The following is an 18,416-nucleotide window of genomic DNA, read 5'->3' on the forward strand; positions in this document are numbered from 1 at the left end:
AAGAGATATTTGGCTGGTTTACAGACAAACACACTTGAAATTAATTCAGTATGTATTTTACTACAGAAAAAAAATCCAAGCAGAAGAATAAAGTCCTAGGTGTTTCAATGTTTTGCATAAAAGCACAAGGCAGAATTTGCATGACAGTTTGTACAGCAGGTAGTTAATAAAGAAAATTAATAGCTTCTTATTTAAGCATTCACCCTACATAATGGCCCATAACACTTTTAGCATTTATTCATGTTAAAGACACAAACAGTAACAGATTACAATGCTACACTTTGTCCTTTTCTGGATTCTTCCCATTTAAAAAAATCTGGGATTATTTCCCAATTATTCTCAGATCAACTAGGCTCAAGCTTACACGTCCAAAAATTGGACAACCAAAATATACCCCTTGGCTTGGAACAAACACATAAATGCATCAATTCATACTATCCTATATAATAAAAGGATAATATGCAAATTGCCCCCTCAACCCAGGAGTTTGACTGGGAGTTCAACCAGGGGGCAGGGCCAGCTGGCCAACTGCCCATAGCCCCTCTCCCTCACCTCCTCCCCCCCCCCCGCCCCCCGCCTGGCCTGATCAGCCCCTATTGGGGCAGGTCTGCCGGATGGCCCCTCCCAATGCACGAATTCTTGCACCGGTCCTCTAGTTAAAAATAACAACCATACACATGTTATTGAACGCCTGTTACACACCAGGCACTGTACTGGATACCTCATAAGAATACCATGCAACCCCACATCAGCCCCGTGGGGCAAACATTAGTGTTCCTATTTTACAGAAGAGAAAACTGAAGCTCAACGAGGTAAGCGACTTGCCCAAAACAATATAGTTAGTTGAGGGGCAAAGCTAAAATTCAAACCTAGATTTGCAGCCCTATAAAGCTCGTGCTTTTCTTATTATGTCATACAGTTTGTTTAAATGAGACATTTTCTTGTATGGTTTTGACATAATGTGAGGCTTCCAAAGGGAGCAAGGCTTGGGATTATTATCTTTGTTGTTAATATGTAGGTCTGGTGCTGAACAACAGTAAAGTGTTAGCAATTACAAAGTATTTAATTATTCCCCCGCTAATGCTTCAAAGGAAGACATCTACTCTTCCCGGCCCCATCACACACTGCATGTTATGCTTCTTTCATCCTCAGTAACTGAGTCACTTCTGTTTTGTTCTCTGGCAATGAAAAAATATATCCTTTGAGTATCTCTGTCTTCAATAAAGTTTTCCTTGATAATTCTATCTCATGCTAGTCTCTTTCTATTTCCCTTGGCTGTTAATATCTAATAGTAGTTGGCAACTGATTATACTAGTAAGAAACATCTGCTTACTCTCTGCTATGTATCAGGTACTATGGTGCTGGGATTCAAATATAAATTAAAGAAAATCCTTGTCTTCAAGGAGTTGCAGTTCAATGTGCTAATGTCACCATCAGCATTAACACCATCAAGACCATTCACTACCATCACCATTACTTGCTGCATAGTTACCAGGTGTGGTACATATATCATCTTTGTAAACATATGAAGGAAGCATTACCTTCATTCTGTAGTTGATATAGCCAAGGCTCAGAGTTTATACAACTTGGTCAGTCTTGCATTGCTGGTACACAGAATATTTAAGATTGGTACTCAGATATATTTAAGTGCAAAGTTTAGGCTCTAAGGGCTATATCATTTTACAAACTAAGTATTCCTACTTAGCATCATTTGAGGGCAAGTAAACGAGTAAAGTACCAATAGTGAGTCTTATAGATGTCTAAGTCTTTGCTGCCCATAAGACTGTAAACATTTAGAGAGAAGTATGACATGAATTTCTTTTATGAGACCTCCATATTCCATAAAACAGAACCTGAATTACATTGACCTTTTAGTAAATAAATTATCCATTGCTGGGTCCCGAAAAGATAAAGTTTATGCACATCTATAAATAAAAAAGGCACATGTAAACGAAGTCCATTATTTTGTTATAGCGTTGCTCATTTTACTTGTTCAGACATTAGTTCAGATATTTATTGAATGAATCCTAGGTTATTCTCCTGAAATAGCATGGTCTCCCTAGCTGTTGGTTAAAACTTGGCAAGGGGGCTAGATTTTCACCATTATATCAGAATCATAGCCACCTTATGATTGTGAATTGGGGTTTTGTGAAGGGATAGATCTTCAATAAAATTATTAGAGCAATTTAATAAATGCTTTAAGAATGGTATGAGCAAAGCTCTATGAAAGCACTTCATACGTGGCTAGGTCAGGGAAGGTTTCATTAAGGTGTTAAGATGGCTGAGGATTGAGGATGACTGGAATCTCAGGATGGGGAGAAGGAAGATGGTTCAGCATGTACATAGGTGGACATATGTTTGCTCTGTTCACATGATTATTTTGAGAAGCCACGGGAAGTTTGACATTATTATTATTATGTGTATGTGTGTGTTTTTGTGCATGCATATATATAAATGTGGTGATTATTGAAGGCTGAGACAAAGAAGGAGATGAGACTTAGGGGTTTATATATTAGGTCATGAAAAGGTTTATATAAATATTTAGGAAAATTTGTCTTTATTTTATATGTGATATATAGGCATTAAAATCATAGTTACTTTGTGATAATCTAATACAAATCTATAATGCTTTTCAGAGTATCAGAATTATAAAATTTGAAACAGAATTATAAAATTCTTAAAGTACTTGGGAGTCCTGAAACTGAAGTTAAGAATACCCTCTATGGAAAATGAGAGGGTATTGAGTTTAGATCACTCTAACTATAGTGTGGTGAAGAATAACTATAGTGAGGGAGACAATAATGCAGACAAGGCGACCTCTTAGAAAGAAGATAAAAATTGTTGAGAAATGCTGATATTAGTAGATGAAGAGAATATCATGTATAATATTTTTCAGTTCTTCAAAGCCTTTAATAATCTCCCATGATATTCTTGTGAATAAAATAGTGAGACTGGGTGGATAATAGTTCTTATCAAGTGAACTGATAAGATGAATCACAATATTCAATGACAAGTATATATTATTCTATACATATTCTACAAATGTTGTGCCATTTCTAAGTAGCGATTATTCTAAATCCATTTTAAAGCAAATTCTTCTTCTTTTTAACTATTTCCTTAAGATATAGTTTTATTTATTTTTTTTATTTTTTAAAATATATTTTATTGATTTTTTACAGAGAGGAAGAGAGAGGGATAGAGAGCTAGAAACGTCGATGAGAGAGAAACATTGACCAGCTGCCTCTTGCACACCCCCTACTGGGGATGAGCCCACAACCAATATACATGCCCTTGATTGGAATCAAACCTTGGACCTTTCAGTCCGCAGACCGACGCTCTACCACTGATCCAAACCGGTTTTGGCAAGATATAGTTTTATTACTACAAAGTGAGATGACCAAACTATAAGGCAAATACATTTTTAACTAATAATAATGAAAGATTAGTTTATATAAAGATTATACTTAAAGTGCTATTAGTAATAAATGAATGCTTCTGTTCCCTTGCAGTACCTTAAGAGAGTCTGTTAATATTATCATTAAAAAACTGGTTTGAAACCAGAAGATTATCTAAGGTGGTGAAAAATTCAAACCTTATTGCCTAAGAGGACTAAGAGGAGCTTGTCAACTATTTTCAAATATCTGAAATAATATTACCAGACATTGACCCAAGGGACCAGAGTTCATGGCCATGGAGGTGCAAGTTAATAGCTTCATGACCCTGGGCAATTCAATTAACTTTAGATTTTCTCAGCCATAGAACAAAGGCAACAGAATACACATACTGTGTTTTAGAATTCTATGATTTTTAAGTTGTTTACAGTACTTATAAAATTTGATCAGTAGAACAACTTTCTAAGAGGGAAATAAGCTGCTTTGAAAATAGTATCTCTTCAATGGAAGTTGAAGGGGGTGTCTGTCAAACATTTACTGTATACCTCAACTGCGTGCAAGATAATGGTGGGGACACAAATATGTAAACTCTCAAGAAACAAGACATAAACATATGAAAAACATAATTATTAACATAAACAAACAAAAGCTTAAGACAATAAAGTGATAGCACAAAGTTTTTTTCACCCAAGATTAATTGCCAAATAAGACGGATGAGGGCGCTGTTCTGAGATTGAACAAAATGAAGCTTGGGCTCTGGTCATACAGACTTAGCTCTGAATCCTGGCTCCTCCGTTTACAATCTGGATGACCAGGAGCAAGCTATTTAATGTCCATGATTCAGTTTCCTTACCTTTAAAATAGATCAGATAATAATAATATCTCTGCTAAAGGCTTGTGGTGAACATAAAATGGGTTATTTGTGAAGTCCTTAGCACAGTATGTACTCAAAATGACATAATTAGTGCCATTTGTGTTATGTCTTTGACAAACTGACAAAGCTGTTACTTTGTCAGGGCAAGTTTTAGTCAGGTTGTTGAAACAGTAGGTTCTTTGAAGTTAAGTAGGAAACAAAGGGAAATGATACCACAAATGGTATTTTTCATTGAGCATAAAGTAAATTAGAATTGTCAGGTTTCTTTCATCACTTAAATTCTATCATTGTAAGACCTTTGTTATCTGTGTGGTTATCATATCTGTTTAAGTTGCTTGATATAATGCTTGGACCAACAGAAGGTAAATGTTTGTTGAATGCATGTTTGTCTTTTGATTTATTAAAGTGTGAGTTCTTGCAATAATTAGATATTGTACTAGGTGCTGAAGGATACATAGAAAAATATAAGATATGCCCTAATCTTCATGGGGCTTAAAGTATGGAAAGAAACTATAATATTAGATAAAAATAAAAGGTAAAGCATTATGTAAAGTTGAAAAATAATTTGATATTATAACACATTACTATCAATAATCATTTTTAAAGAATTCAAGGTAGAAACAGTGTTTATTATGTAGGTCCTTCCATAAAATAAAAGAACGAACAAACACTACTATGGCTTTATGTTCTTTATACATTGAAGGGATAATCAATTTCAGTACAATTATCTCAATTTCACTAGCTCAAGGTTATTCTGCTAGTAAGTGATGGTGAAAATCAATCCTAAGTCTCCTGACTCTTAACACAAACCAGTAGTAGCAATCACAAAAACTTCTGTAGTTTTCACTGTTTACCAAGAATTATTCTGGGAACTTTAGTTATATTAACTCTTAATCCTGATAATATGCCTACAGGACTAAATTATCATTATTATCTTTGCTTTACAGATGAGCAAAAAGGTTTCACAATATCCATAGCCTTGCCCCACAGCCACTCAGTTAGTGAATAGTTAAGGACAGAATTGGGATGAAAATTCTAAATAGGAATGCCTGACTCTGGATCCCCCTCTCTAGCCTACTCTGCTCTAGGAGCACAGAGATAGAACAAAATTTTGTTAGGTATATGAAAATACCGAACATTTGTAGTAGCCCAGAAGGATGAGTTGCTGCCATCAGGTTGTAGAATTCTGACAAAATAGCAATTTCATGTACACTTAGGGGTTCTGAGAAATGGAAAATGACAGAGTCACCAGTGTCTGAGGATATTTTCTGAAAGGCAGTTTTCTGTGACTCTCATCATCAAGCAAAATTACACACACACACACACACACACACACACACACACACATCTCACACACACCTTAAGGTAAAAAAATCTAATAATATGTAATATCTAAAAGATAAGATCCTTGATTTGTGGAATATAGAATATAGACTGTATATACAACACTAAAGGAAAAAAGGGAACGGAGAGAAATTTTAAAAGAGAAAGATCTTCCCCCACAAAAGGAGCCCCACTGGAGTAACTCAGTGGTTGAGTATTGACCCAGGAACCAAGAGGTGACTGGTTCAATTCCCAGTCAAGGCACATGACCAGGTTGCAAACTTGATCCCCAGGAGGGGGCATGCAGGAGGCAGCTAATCGATGATATTTTTCTCTCATTGATGTTTCCATCTCTCTCCCCCTTTCTCATACTTAAAAATAGAATGAATTTAAAAATATATATATTTTATTGATTTTTTACAGATAGGAAGGGAAAGAAATAGAGTTAGAAACATCAATGAGAGTCATCGATGGGGATATGCCCACAACCACGGTACATGCCCTTGACAGGAATCGAACCGGGGACCCTTCAGTCCACACGATGACACTCTATCCACTGAGCCAAACCGGTTTCAGCTGAAAAAAAAATTTTTTTAAATAAAAGGAGAAAAGGAAGTAAAATACTCCTTTTCTCCTTTTATTTAAAGGTACAGAAATTGGGTAAAAGTACAAGAAAGTTTACAAATAAGTGAAAGTTTGCATCCTGAGTTTAACAAAGATGCATCATCTCACAACCTTGCTGGTCACTGCATGAAAGTGAAGCATGTAGTCAAGGTGGGCAAATGGCCTTGACATCCAGAAATGAGGGTGACAGAGATGGAACAAACACATGTAAGCAACAAAAAGTCTCAGAATGCATAAAAGAAGAGAGAAGAAATTTCAGAAATTGTATGAAGCAGCAGAGAAAATTTGGGTTTTATTTTTTTTTTAAAGCAGTTCATATTAGTTGGAATTAATAAAAAATAAATTATATTAAATTCTATAATTTATGGAGTATATTCTGTATAATTCAGTGATAGACAAAGAAATAACATTGAATTTAATTTGAATCCTAACTTTATCACTTATTGTGTGACCTTGAGCAAATTACTTAACTTCTCTGAAGTTTAGATTCATCATTTTGTAAACTATAGTATCTTCTACAGATGTTGTAAAGATTATATATGATATAGGATATTCTTGTTATCTAAGAATAATTATAAAAAAGTTATCCCAAAATAAATGTATTTAAATGATTCCTATAATTTCAAAGTATCTACACTAATATATGAATAACATAATATATATTTGAAAATTAGGTCATGACACTGTAATGAGTCACGACCAAACAGGAGGTAGTTGTGTGTGCAGGTGAGGCCCAGAGTGAACACGGACAGGGATGGGGGAGGGGGCGGCCTACAGCCTCCGAAGCCAAGTGCAGGCCTGGAGAGGAGACAGCAGGCCCACCTCCCGCGGAAGCAGCAGAGCTCTCTCCCGCCTCCCACGGAATTGGTGCAGGTCCCTCCTGGCTCCTGCAGAAGCAGCATGGCTCCCAGCAGCGGCAGCAGCGGCAGGTGGCCTACTGTGTACAATATTGCGCAAAGGATTATTAGTAGAGTAATATGCAAATTGGTGGGATGCTGTCACAGTAATGACCAATCAGCAGTATGAGTGCGCAGCAGGCACAGGTGGGAGAGGACTGGGATGGGGGTGGGGCCGCAGTGGAGAGGCCTCTCTGTGTGTCTGCGCTAGAGGTCCGCAGGTGTGTGGACAAGCCTCTCTCTCTGCCAGGACCCTGGGCAAGGGTTCATAGGAATGCAGAAGTCTGCAGACCTCCCCCGGCTCCAGCCTACCCCTTTGGGGCAATCCATCAAGAAGCCCCGAATGGGTGGGTGGGGCCTACCTCTTTGGGGCTATGGATCGCGGGGCTCCCACACTATGACAGGACACAAGCTAGGCATGAATTTTATGCACTGGGCCACTGGTATAGTGACAAAAGGCTTGGTTGGGGCTCTAAATTATCACTAACTATATTTGTGTGAAAAATTTTTATTAACACATGAGCAAATAATTAATGGGTTCTTAGAATGAACAAAAATGATTTATGTTGATATTTTGAGGAAGGGTATATTTTCCTGATAAAAAATTGTATTATAGCTCTACACATCAATTTAGGTTCAAATTTGGCTTTGAATCATGATTAAGCAGGCTGTTATTGCAGAATTGAGAGTTTTATAAATTTTCCTAAGGGCCTCTCAATTTTCTTTTGAAGTGGCTATGATGGAAGTGTCTTTTTTTTTCTTTCTTATTCAGGTATTAATAGTTTTATTAATTGTCAATAGACAATGACTTTACACCATCACTTTCACTGACTTCATGGAGCTTGCTTTCTAAATATTTACAGACCAAGAAACAAGATCTGAAAGAAGATAGTTATTTGCCCACATTTTTACAGATAGTAAGTGGTGGAGTCAGTATTCAAATATAGGTCTATGCTCTTTCCATGTAAGAAGCCACATAGGTTTCATCTTGACCCACAATGGCATTGGGTGAGTTATACCCGTTACATGTTTTTTTGGTGTGCAAGGCATTCACCTTCATGAAAAGGAGGATGGCACACTTAAGAAAGTTATCATAAAGTAGAATAAAGGATACTGAATTTCTGGGTATGGAGTTATTTTCTGTTTTCTTCTTCATAAGTCCCTGCTTACCTGTTCTGAATATATGTATCATGTGCATATATTTCTTTTTAAAAAATATTCTTATTGATTTCAGAGAGGGAGGGAGAGAGAGAAACATCAATGATGAGAGAGAATCACTGATCATTGCCTCCTGCACACCCCCTACTGGGGATTGAGTGTGTAATCCCAGCATGTGTACCATGACTGGAAATCGAATCCTGGCCTCCTGGTTTATGGGTTGATGCTCAACTACTGATCCACACCAGCTGGGCTGCATATATTTCTTATTTTTCAAATTCTACTCTGTCTAGAAACATATGATCAGATGACATTTTTGTCATATTTTACAGAAAATTTTCTTCAAACTGCACTAATTAGTTAACATTCTAAAATAATGTATGACTCAGAAAATGCAAAAGTTATACTTTGTTTTCATCTTCAACATCACATCAAACATAATCAACACAAGAACTATTGTTAAAAATAGACATAAGGGAGAATGCAAGCCTTAATGAAATGTCTTCAGTATGAGAATTCACACAACTAAATCCTAGCCAGTTCCATACAGACAGCACTGAGAATATACTTGATCAGACATTTAAACCTGAGCCAGGTAGAACATGACTCAAAGAGTACAAATAATGATATCAACAGCTGATTTATGTAGAGCACTTATATGTAATGACCCCTGTGCTAAATATTTTACATATGTTATGTCTTCTATTCTTAAAACATATTTTCGAGGTACAAACTATTATTATGTATACTAGTATGTTACCAGTAAGGAAATTGAAACCTAGTGATTAAACAGTTTGCTCAAGGTAACTTGCTCTCCAGTGAGTGATGTGTTGGGAATGAAAACCAAATCTAATTTCAATTGCATTAGTAAACCCTACCCTGTATTATCAATGTTAGCCCATTCATGTTAGTACACTTTGTTCCAAGGTAACGCTAGATGCACAGAAAGAATTCTCAGTGCAGCAGTATCACCCCAAAGGAGGTGAAAAGTGGTTGGGGGGGGGGGGGGGGGGAGAGGGGAGAAAGAGGAGCATAGAAAAAAAGAGAAAAAAGTGGTTCTTGGGGAAAATTAAAAGCAATCTTACTTTTTAACATATAAAGCATGCAGATACACATACAATACCTAACCAGATGTACAGAACTCTACGGGAAGCAATTGTGGAAAAACAAAGATCTAAAAGGCTTCCTGAGTAAGGGAGAGGGGATAAAGAAAGAAAAGTTTGAGAAGCACTGGTCTATAGTTTAAAAGAGCCATGGATGCTCATGACCTTGTACACCTCATCAACTCTTTTGGAAAAAAAGTCTAAGGCACTGAGTTTACTGAAGAATAATTGTTTATTTTAAAAACTATTATTTATTCAAGTTTCCACTGAGTGAATAATATCTGTGGTGTCATAATTATGGGTGATATAATCAAGATATGGGGAGAATACCTAGTAAGGACCTTACACAGGAACAGAGTACAGGAAAGGGAGATGTGAGAGTTTGGCCAATCCAGAGCTGTTCTCCCATGGACGTGGGTGGTCCCTGCACTAGAGCAGGAAAGGGGAAAATCTAGTCAGGGAATATGATCAGAGAAGCTGGGTGAGCCTGGTTTAGGCTTTGAACCAAACAGGAGCAAGGCCAGAACACAATGGCCTATAGGGGACAGTGACATGAGCACCAAGAAAAAAATCTAAGGAGTCTTTTTAAGGAATGGGCAGAATTAGAGGTTCTGAAATAGACATCCAAGCATGTTGGGTAGGAGGAGTATGCTTTTCTGTGAAAAGTCTGGTGTGTGGTTTCAGAAAGGTGGCTACTTATAACCAAAGAAATGCAACAGGTACAAAGAATGTTTTACCTTTTCAGATTAGAAAATACCTGAAAAAAATACTTTATGCATGTGAGAATATAATGAAGTAGGCACGGTGATGGAATGATGGGAGTTAAAATTGGTATAATCTTCCTAGAAAACTGCTTTGGCAATGTGTAGCATTAACTTCTAAAAGTTTCATAATTTTAGCCCCAAATTCCCATTTTAAGAATCTATTCTAAGAAAATATCTTAAGGCCAAAGAATTATGTGCAAGATGTTCATTGCATGTGCGGCAACTTGAAGCAATTTATATACCTAACAACTGCAGTGAAATAAATCAGGGTTCATGACAGAATGAAAAGTGATGCAGATATTTAAAAGTTCACAGTAATTAACAATGGAGCTAAAAATAATCACATATCACATTTTCCCTATTAGATTGGAAAAGGTGAAAAAAAAAAAAAACACCCTGAAAATAACTCCATGTTGATCAGGGCATAGAAAAATTGTTAATCATAATCCTGGTATGAACTTTGTATAGGAACATTTGATAGAACATAGTAATATTCAAACTGTGCATCTCCTTTAACATAGCAACTCCATGTTACAGTATTTCTTTCAGACAAATTCAGACACAGATAGAGGATATGTACCTCTGACACAAGAGCAAATAAATAAATAAATAAATAATAAAAAATAAAATAAAATAAAAACCCAAATATCCATTAATAAAAGAAAAGAGAAGTACATTCATAAAATATAATACTATGGAATCATTAACATCCTATATAATAAAAGCCTAACATGCTAAGTGTCCAGTCATCCAGTCATCTGTTCAACCAATCAAAGCGTAATACACTAATGATAAGTTAAGGTGGCTCAACTGCTCACTATGATGTGAACTGACCACCAGGGGGCAAATGCTCTGACCAGCAGGTGAGCTTACTGCTGGGGTCTGACCTATAAGGACTGAGTGAGATGGGCTGGACACACCCTAGAGTCCTCCCGCATTCCCTCCCTGGCTGGCCAACCTCCCTCATTCCTCCCTGGCTCCGATCATGCACCAGTGGGGTCCCTTGGCCTGGCATGTGCCCTCTTGCAATCTGGGACCCCTTGGAGGATATCAGAGAGTTGGTTTCGGCCCGATCCCACAGGCCAGGCCAAGGGACCCTACTGGTGCATGAATTCGTGCACTGGGCCTCTAATGGTTATATAATGCATACCTGGTGTATATATGTACACATTACATAGATGCATATATATGCACATATGTATATACACATGCAGTAAATTTAAATAACTACTACTGACAGTTACGGAGCAGATTATACATTCTATTTACATAAAATTATACATAACCTATTTCCTGAATCATAAGAAACATACTTTTGAAAACATGAACATTTCTATAGACACTTATGCATACAATGGGTTGAGAAATATCTTGTAATCAATGTCAAAAGAAAGCTGGCAGTTGCTAATAGAGCAGATTCCACTGTTGGCTCTGCCTGTACTCGTGGGAGTGTAACCATGGATAGCAAAATCAGCTCATCTCATCATCTCCTCAGTTGAGTTGAAGTACTTGATAGCCTGTCATGTGATTGAATTTCAATTTGGACCCCTATTTTCCTTCAAAAGTGTTTAAGATTCCATCTGATGCAGTTTTAGAGCATTATGTAAAAGTGAGTAAAGAAATTACTTGTACATAGAAAAAAAAACTGTCACATACAATATCAGGCAGAAAAAAAATGCCACATTGTTTGAAATCTAAACCACAGCATTTGGAAAGATGAGACAAGTAGGTTATGAATGATCTATACTAATAAAAGGGTAATATGCAAATTGGCCAGGACACCCTCATAGTAAGAACCAACAGCAGGTTGCGTGGGGCGACCAGGTCAGCCAGGGGGGTTAGTGAGGGACGACCAAACGATTGAACAGCAGGCTACATGGGACGGCCAGGCCAGCAGGGGGGTGAGCAGTTAGAAGCCAGCAGCCCTGGATTGTGAGGGGGATGTCAGACTGCCCGTATAGTCTGACATCCCCTAAGTGGTCCTGGATTGGAGAGGGTGCATTATAAAAGAACTAGAGGCCTGATGCACAAAATTTGTGCAAGAGTAGGCCTTTCTTCCCGCGGCTGCTGGCACGGGCTTCCCTCTGGCACCCGGGACCTGGACTTTCCTCTAGCTGCTGACAGGCACCCAGGACCCGGGCTTCCCTCACAGCCCCTGCTTCATCTGGAACGTTGTCCAGAAGGACTTCTGGTCTAATTAGCATTTTATGCTTTTATTATTATAGATATGTAACTCAGGTACTAAAACTGTGTCGTCAAAAACTAAGTGACTTTCAAAATCAAACTATAAGCGTCAAAGAGAATAAAGAAGTCATGAACATGTGGAATATCACTAATATTAACTTAACTGCTGATGGCCAGAAGTAATTTAGATGTCTCTAAGTCTGAATATAATACAAGTTTAGACTCAATTTCTGATTGTTATACTGAAGATAGTGATATGCATTTTATCTATTTTTTATTAGGAAAAAATGCTTTTCTACATTTAATCAAGTTTATTATGTACCTGAAAAGTTGTTATTAAACCAATGGAACATATTCCAATGCATGAGTTCTTGGATTCAAATAAATGCAGTGTGTATGTGTGTTTTGCCAAACATTAAAAATGTTATCTCTATTAATGTCTCAACATTGTGCTTTCAGGATTGTATTTATTTATTTAAGTTCCAGAATCTTTCCCCACCCTCCTTCAGCTTTATTGAGGTATAATTGAGAAATAAACTGTAAGATATTTAAAGTGTGTATGAATGATTATTTGATTTACATAAACATCGTGAAAGGGTTCCTCCTATTTAGTTAAGTAACACATCTAACACCTCACATATTTTTTTTGTGAGAACATTCAAGTTCTGTTCTCTTAGAAAATTTCAATTTTACAAGATAGTATTGCCAACTATAGTCACCATGTTTTACATTAGCTCCTCAGACCTTACTCCTCTTACAGTTGAAAGTCTACCCTTATACCAACCTCTTCCTATTTCCCAACCTCCTTCAGCCACTGAAAGCCACTTGTCTACTCTCCATTTCTATGAGGTTGCTATTTTTTAATGACTCTAAATAAGGGATACCATGTAGTATCTGTCTTTCTCCTTCAGGCTAATGTTACTTAGCATAATGCCCTCAAGATCCATCCATGTTTTTGCAGATGGCAGGATTTCCCTCTTTATCTGTGTTTATCTATACTTTCCCATACTGTTTGAATTTTCAAAAGTAATGTGCTTAAGTCAATGGCATAATTAGGACAAAGCAAACTATGGGCTATTTTAAAATATGTCTTAATGGCATGGGGGACATTACCCTATGTTAAAAGGATACATAATTCTATGCTGTATGAAAATATAACACAGTCACATACATATGAAAAATCTTAGACATGAAATACACTGTGGTTTTATGGTTAGTAGATGATAGATGATCTCATTTTCTTTAAACTTTTCTGTTTTTCCAATTTTTAAAATAATGAGCATGCATCCTTTGATATTGTAACAAAACTATTATAACTAGAGATTTCTTCTTTATTTTTTGAATGATTCACATTCTTATAGTTAAAAAGTGGATGCCACAATTTTGAACACTATTGCAAGTATTTCCCTCAGGGCTGAGACTTACGAATGCAGAGGCATAACAATGCTGCCTGTAACCATCGGACTGCTGAAAACTTGCTATTTGAGCCTTGACATCACCTGTTTGAATCATTGCTTCATTCATTATATCAGTTCTCCCCTCTGAAGGGGGAAGTCAGAGCCAAGAGTATAGTGGGGTGGGCAGCCTCAATCCCTGACAGCTCTTCTTAGAAGACACAATAAAAAAGCTATTGCGTGATGATGGCTAACAACCACACAAAGGTAAAATAGTCCCCCCTGGTGATTCTTGGCTCACCGTTCTTTTCTCAGGAAGTTTGTCAAATCTGCTGAAATGCCATGATTTATAAATCCTTTAATAAAACAGTTGGTAACATTTTCTTCTACATTTCCCATCAGCATTAACACAGCATTACATCCCCCTCCCCCACCACCGCCGCCCCTCCATCGCACCCCGGAGTGTATCACGTGGTAAATCTTTCATCTCAACAAGTCAGCTTTAATGACAGGCTCTGGAGGGGGGCAGTACAGCAGGGAGGAGGCAAACTGTTCCCAAATGATTCTCCTGAGCCATAAACAGTGAAGAAAATATTGCTCAGTGTCTCTGAAGGAGGAGGAAGGCCGTGTAGCAACTCACCGACCAAGTTGCCAGATGTTTTATGTGGAAGAAGACTAGAATGCTACAACCCAACCTTTTCCAAAGCTGGCAAGACCTAAATGAAACACAGCCATATTACAAGCAGGGGATGTGTGAAGCTGGCCCATAGTGGTCCTAGTTGGTCATTATTGGGCTCTGCACCGACATCAGTACTTTTCCCCTTGACTACAACCCTGTGAAATAGGCGCTGCCACTATTCCAATTTGAGAGAAGGAAATTGACTATGATGGCTGCACAGCTCCATTAATTTCCATAAAGTGGTAAGGTAATTCCACAATTGGTATATATATGATAAGAAAAACAATAAATTCATAAAATAAGACCTTGATAATATTGCTATGAGTACAGATATTGTTATGACTGTATTCATTTACTCAGCAAATGTTTATTAAGTGCCCACTATGTGAATGGAACTATGCAGGATATTTTGGTTACATGAGTGAAGAAGAAAGACATGTTCCTGTCTCCACAGAGCATGGAAGCCAGACATTAAACAAGCACTTATAATAATGTGTAGAGAATGTGATAACTCAGAAAACAGGGTGCTTTGGAGGCACCCAACAGGGAGACCTAACCTGTTATAAAAATTAGGAATAGCTTCCAAAGAAAGAAATACAAGTGACATTTAAACCTATGCTTTGAAAATACTTAAAATGTTGCTATGTTAGAGTCTTAACATAAATACTTTTATAATGTTAAATGTTATCCTAAGTATATTGGGCATTATTCTAGATCTTAGTACTAGAGAATCACCAACTGGTTTGCGCTAAATACACATACACATACATGCATATAGATAGAGAAAATAATATGGAATATATACGTATAGGAGGAATGAGGAAAAGTGTGTGTGTGTATGTGTGTGTGTGTGTGTGTGTGTGTGTGTGTGTGTGTGTGTGTGTATGTGTGTATGCACATATTGTCTCTGGAATTAGCTTTCTGCATCTGAACTACAGCCTCAGCATAATGTATCTGCAATCACAGTGCTGGAAAAGCTGGTATTTTCTTCTAAGCTGGTTGTCTGCAATTTTCCTATCTGGTACAGAGGGTAAGAAGTATAAGAGGCCCTGGGGCCAGACCTACAGAACAGAAGAACTTTCCGGGGAGAGTGCTTCAGGGAAGGGATGGTCCCCGGAAAGAGCAGGGATTCAGTAAGGAAACAGGTGGGCGATTTTGGCAGAAAGCCCTAGGATGCAGAGAAGGGTGCTGCGAAGAGGTGACATTCCCGAAGGCGTGATGGAAGTAAAAGCAGTAGAGAGAAGCACAGAGCAGCCAGGGATGAGTGTGGGGGAGGCTGTGTGTGCAGAGGATAGAGATGCTACTCAGAGACAAGGACACTTAAGAATATATGGTTGTAGGGTTGTTCGTTTTCATTACCATATACAAGATGATTTTGTAGTGAAATAAGCTAACAGCACTCTTCTGAGAACTTCTTGATGTTAAAATGCTCTAGAAAACTGCTCAAATATCTAACAGTCACATTTTCTACTTGTCACGGAAATATCTTTTCCTTCCTCCCATCTCACAAGAATACTTGACAGCTTCAATGTGATATACTCTTGGGTGAATGAATTTAAAAAGTTATTTTTTTATTAACCCAATTTACATAGGTTAAATTTCAGTGAAGTTGTTTATAGAAGTGAAACTTTAGGAAAAGCTCTGACTTTTAGTTGAGAACTAGAACCACTGTCTAACACTCTCCTATCTCTAGTTAAATCAAATTTGAAAGTGTGAAGCATCTCACGTTATCTCCAAAGAAACTCACAAAGCAATGTTCACTAGATAGTTGGTCAGTCAGTGATTCAAACCCTTACTAAGTGACTACGCTGCCTAAAGCATTAGAAGAACAAAGCAATGAGTAAGTCAGGGTAAAGTTTTGAACACTATAAATAATATGCCAATAAATAATACTTTAAAATAATTTAGAAAAAGTGAATTTTTTTGAGCATGAGAATCTTTCTTCCTTTTCTACATTTCCTGAGTAGAAAATTAAAGATAATGATAATTAATATTAATAATAAATGTGGGTAAAAGCAGAGTGCCCAAGAAGAATATGCTAGAAGTATATTCAATAAAATATGTTGAATGATAGGTGTTTTGGAGTATAAAAATTTGGGTAGGGGCACTATGCTTAAGGCAATTTAACATGTCATCATTTCTATGTCATTTTATTATCATAGCAGAAAAAATTTAAAAAACCTTTTAGGTTGCACTAGCTAAAAATATCTGAAACTAATGTATAAAAATGATAACAAACCTTCTCTATTCTTTAAACATAGCTATCCTTGCCTGGCTGGCATGGCTCAGTGGTTAAGCATGACCTATGAACCAGGAGGTTGTGGTTTGATTTCGATTCCTAGTCAGGGCAGGCTCAATACCCAGCGTGGGGCTTGCAGGAGGCAGCCGATCAATGTTTCTCTCTCTCTCTCTTGCTCTATAAAATCAATATTAAAAAAACTAAACAATGTCCTTCAAAAACAAACAAATAAAAAACCCACATAGCTATCCTTGCCCGGCCAGTATAGCCCAGTTGAGGCATCATCCCATACACTGAAAGGTGTTCAATTCCCATCAGGGCACATACCTAGATTGCAGGTTCAATTCCAGTTGGGATGCGTAAGGGAGGTAACCAATAGATGTTTCTCTCTCTTCCTCTCTTTCTAAAATCAATAAAAATATATTCCTGGATGAGGTGTCATCTTTCGTTTTTCTTTTTTTAAGTTTTCCCTTAAAGTTTATTTTAATGCACTTTATCTGCATAAGCATTTCTCGATAAGGAGGGATGCACCTTCATGATATGGGTGCTCCTCTAATCTCTTGGGAAGCTTTGTTTTTATTTCCAAGACTTGAGCAAAGACACAGTACTAGCAGTTCCAAGTAATTTCTATTAAAACTTTCTTACGTGACTTCCTTGGCCCAAATTGAGATGCTTATGGAATTTGGATCTTTAATAAGAATGGCAATGTTACCAAATTTAGATCTTCAAAAATCTATGAACAAATATATTTTCCTAAAATATAAAAAAGTGTGGTTCACATTATGTTAGTCCACACACTTATTAATACTTATATTTGATTGATAAAACAGACCAACCAAAAATTGTCTTTAGATCAGTATCTTTAAAGAGACTATCTCTCTCTGTTAAAAGAAAGCCCAAATAAAACACAAGCAAACGAGCCAATGAATACTCTAAAGCCAAAGAAAACTGCAACATCAAAAAGCCTGCCAACTTACTGCTTTGGAACCTCAGACAGTTATTGAGGATCCCCAGGGTTGTGCTGTTTAATTTCCTGGTTAAAGCAGGGTACTCTACAGCCTCCGCTTAGGCCAGGCTGAACCAGAGACAAGGCTTTTCCATATGCACCAACCTATTCAGCCGCAGCTTCTCTTTTTGGGATGTGCTGATCAGTCAAAAGACACCTGGGCACTTTTTAATTCTGTCTGATTCAAAGAGGAAGTGTAAAGGTCATAAGTTTGTAGACTCTGCATCTTGTTTATTAGAAAATCAATGACCTGAGACTATCAAGCTTTCGATGTGCTGTGGACTGCCTAGCCTCCTGTCCTCCACCTAAGCCAGGACAAGAAATCAGGTATTGGGAAAGTTTTAAATCAGACCCTATTTTCTGCTGCTAGACAAACTACTCCAAGCTAAGGACTTCCATCTCTAGCACCATCTTACAAGGAAAATTCACCGTGGAGAGAAAAAAGGCCACACCACAAGTACTACTTAAGAATCTATAAGTCATTTCCTTGTTTAAAATTGCATTAAAACACACACTCAAGTTAGAAAATTTTTTTTGTTGTCACAAAACACAAGTTAAATATTTAGATTTAATTCTAGAGTTGAATATTTTTTGGCTGACTTTGTTTTTTAATTTAAAAAATATATATTTTATTGATTTTCCACAGAGAGGAAGGGAGAGGAATAGAGAGCTAGAAACATCAATGAGAGGGAAACATCGACCAGCTGCCTCCTGCACACCCCCTACTGGGGATGTGCCCACAACCAATGTACATGCCCTTGACCGGAATTGAACCCGGGA

General features: G+C 37.3%; 1 protein-coding gene across 5 annotated transcripts in view; it reads right to left on the reverse strand.

The window, feature by feature from the left end:
• Positions 1-18,416, reverse strand: part of SGIP1 (SH3GL interacting endocytic adaptor 1) — a 204,664-nt gene that overhangs the window by 27,839 nt on the left and 158,409 nt on the right. The gene's annotated exons all lie outside the window — the stretch shown is intronic.

The sequence above is a fragment of the Pipistrellus hanaki genome, assembly GCF_964339955.1.
Source record: "Pipistrellus hanaki genome assembly, chromosome: 2".
Classification (NCBI taxonomy): Eukaryota; Metazoa; Chordata; class Mammalia; order Chiroptera; family Vespertilionidae; genus Pipistrellus; species Pipistrellus hanaki.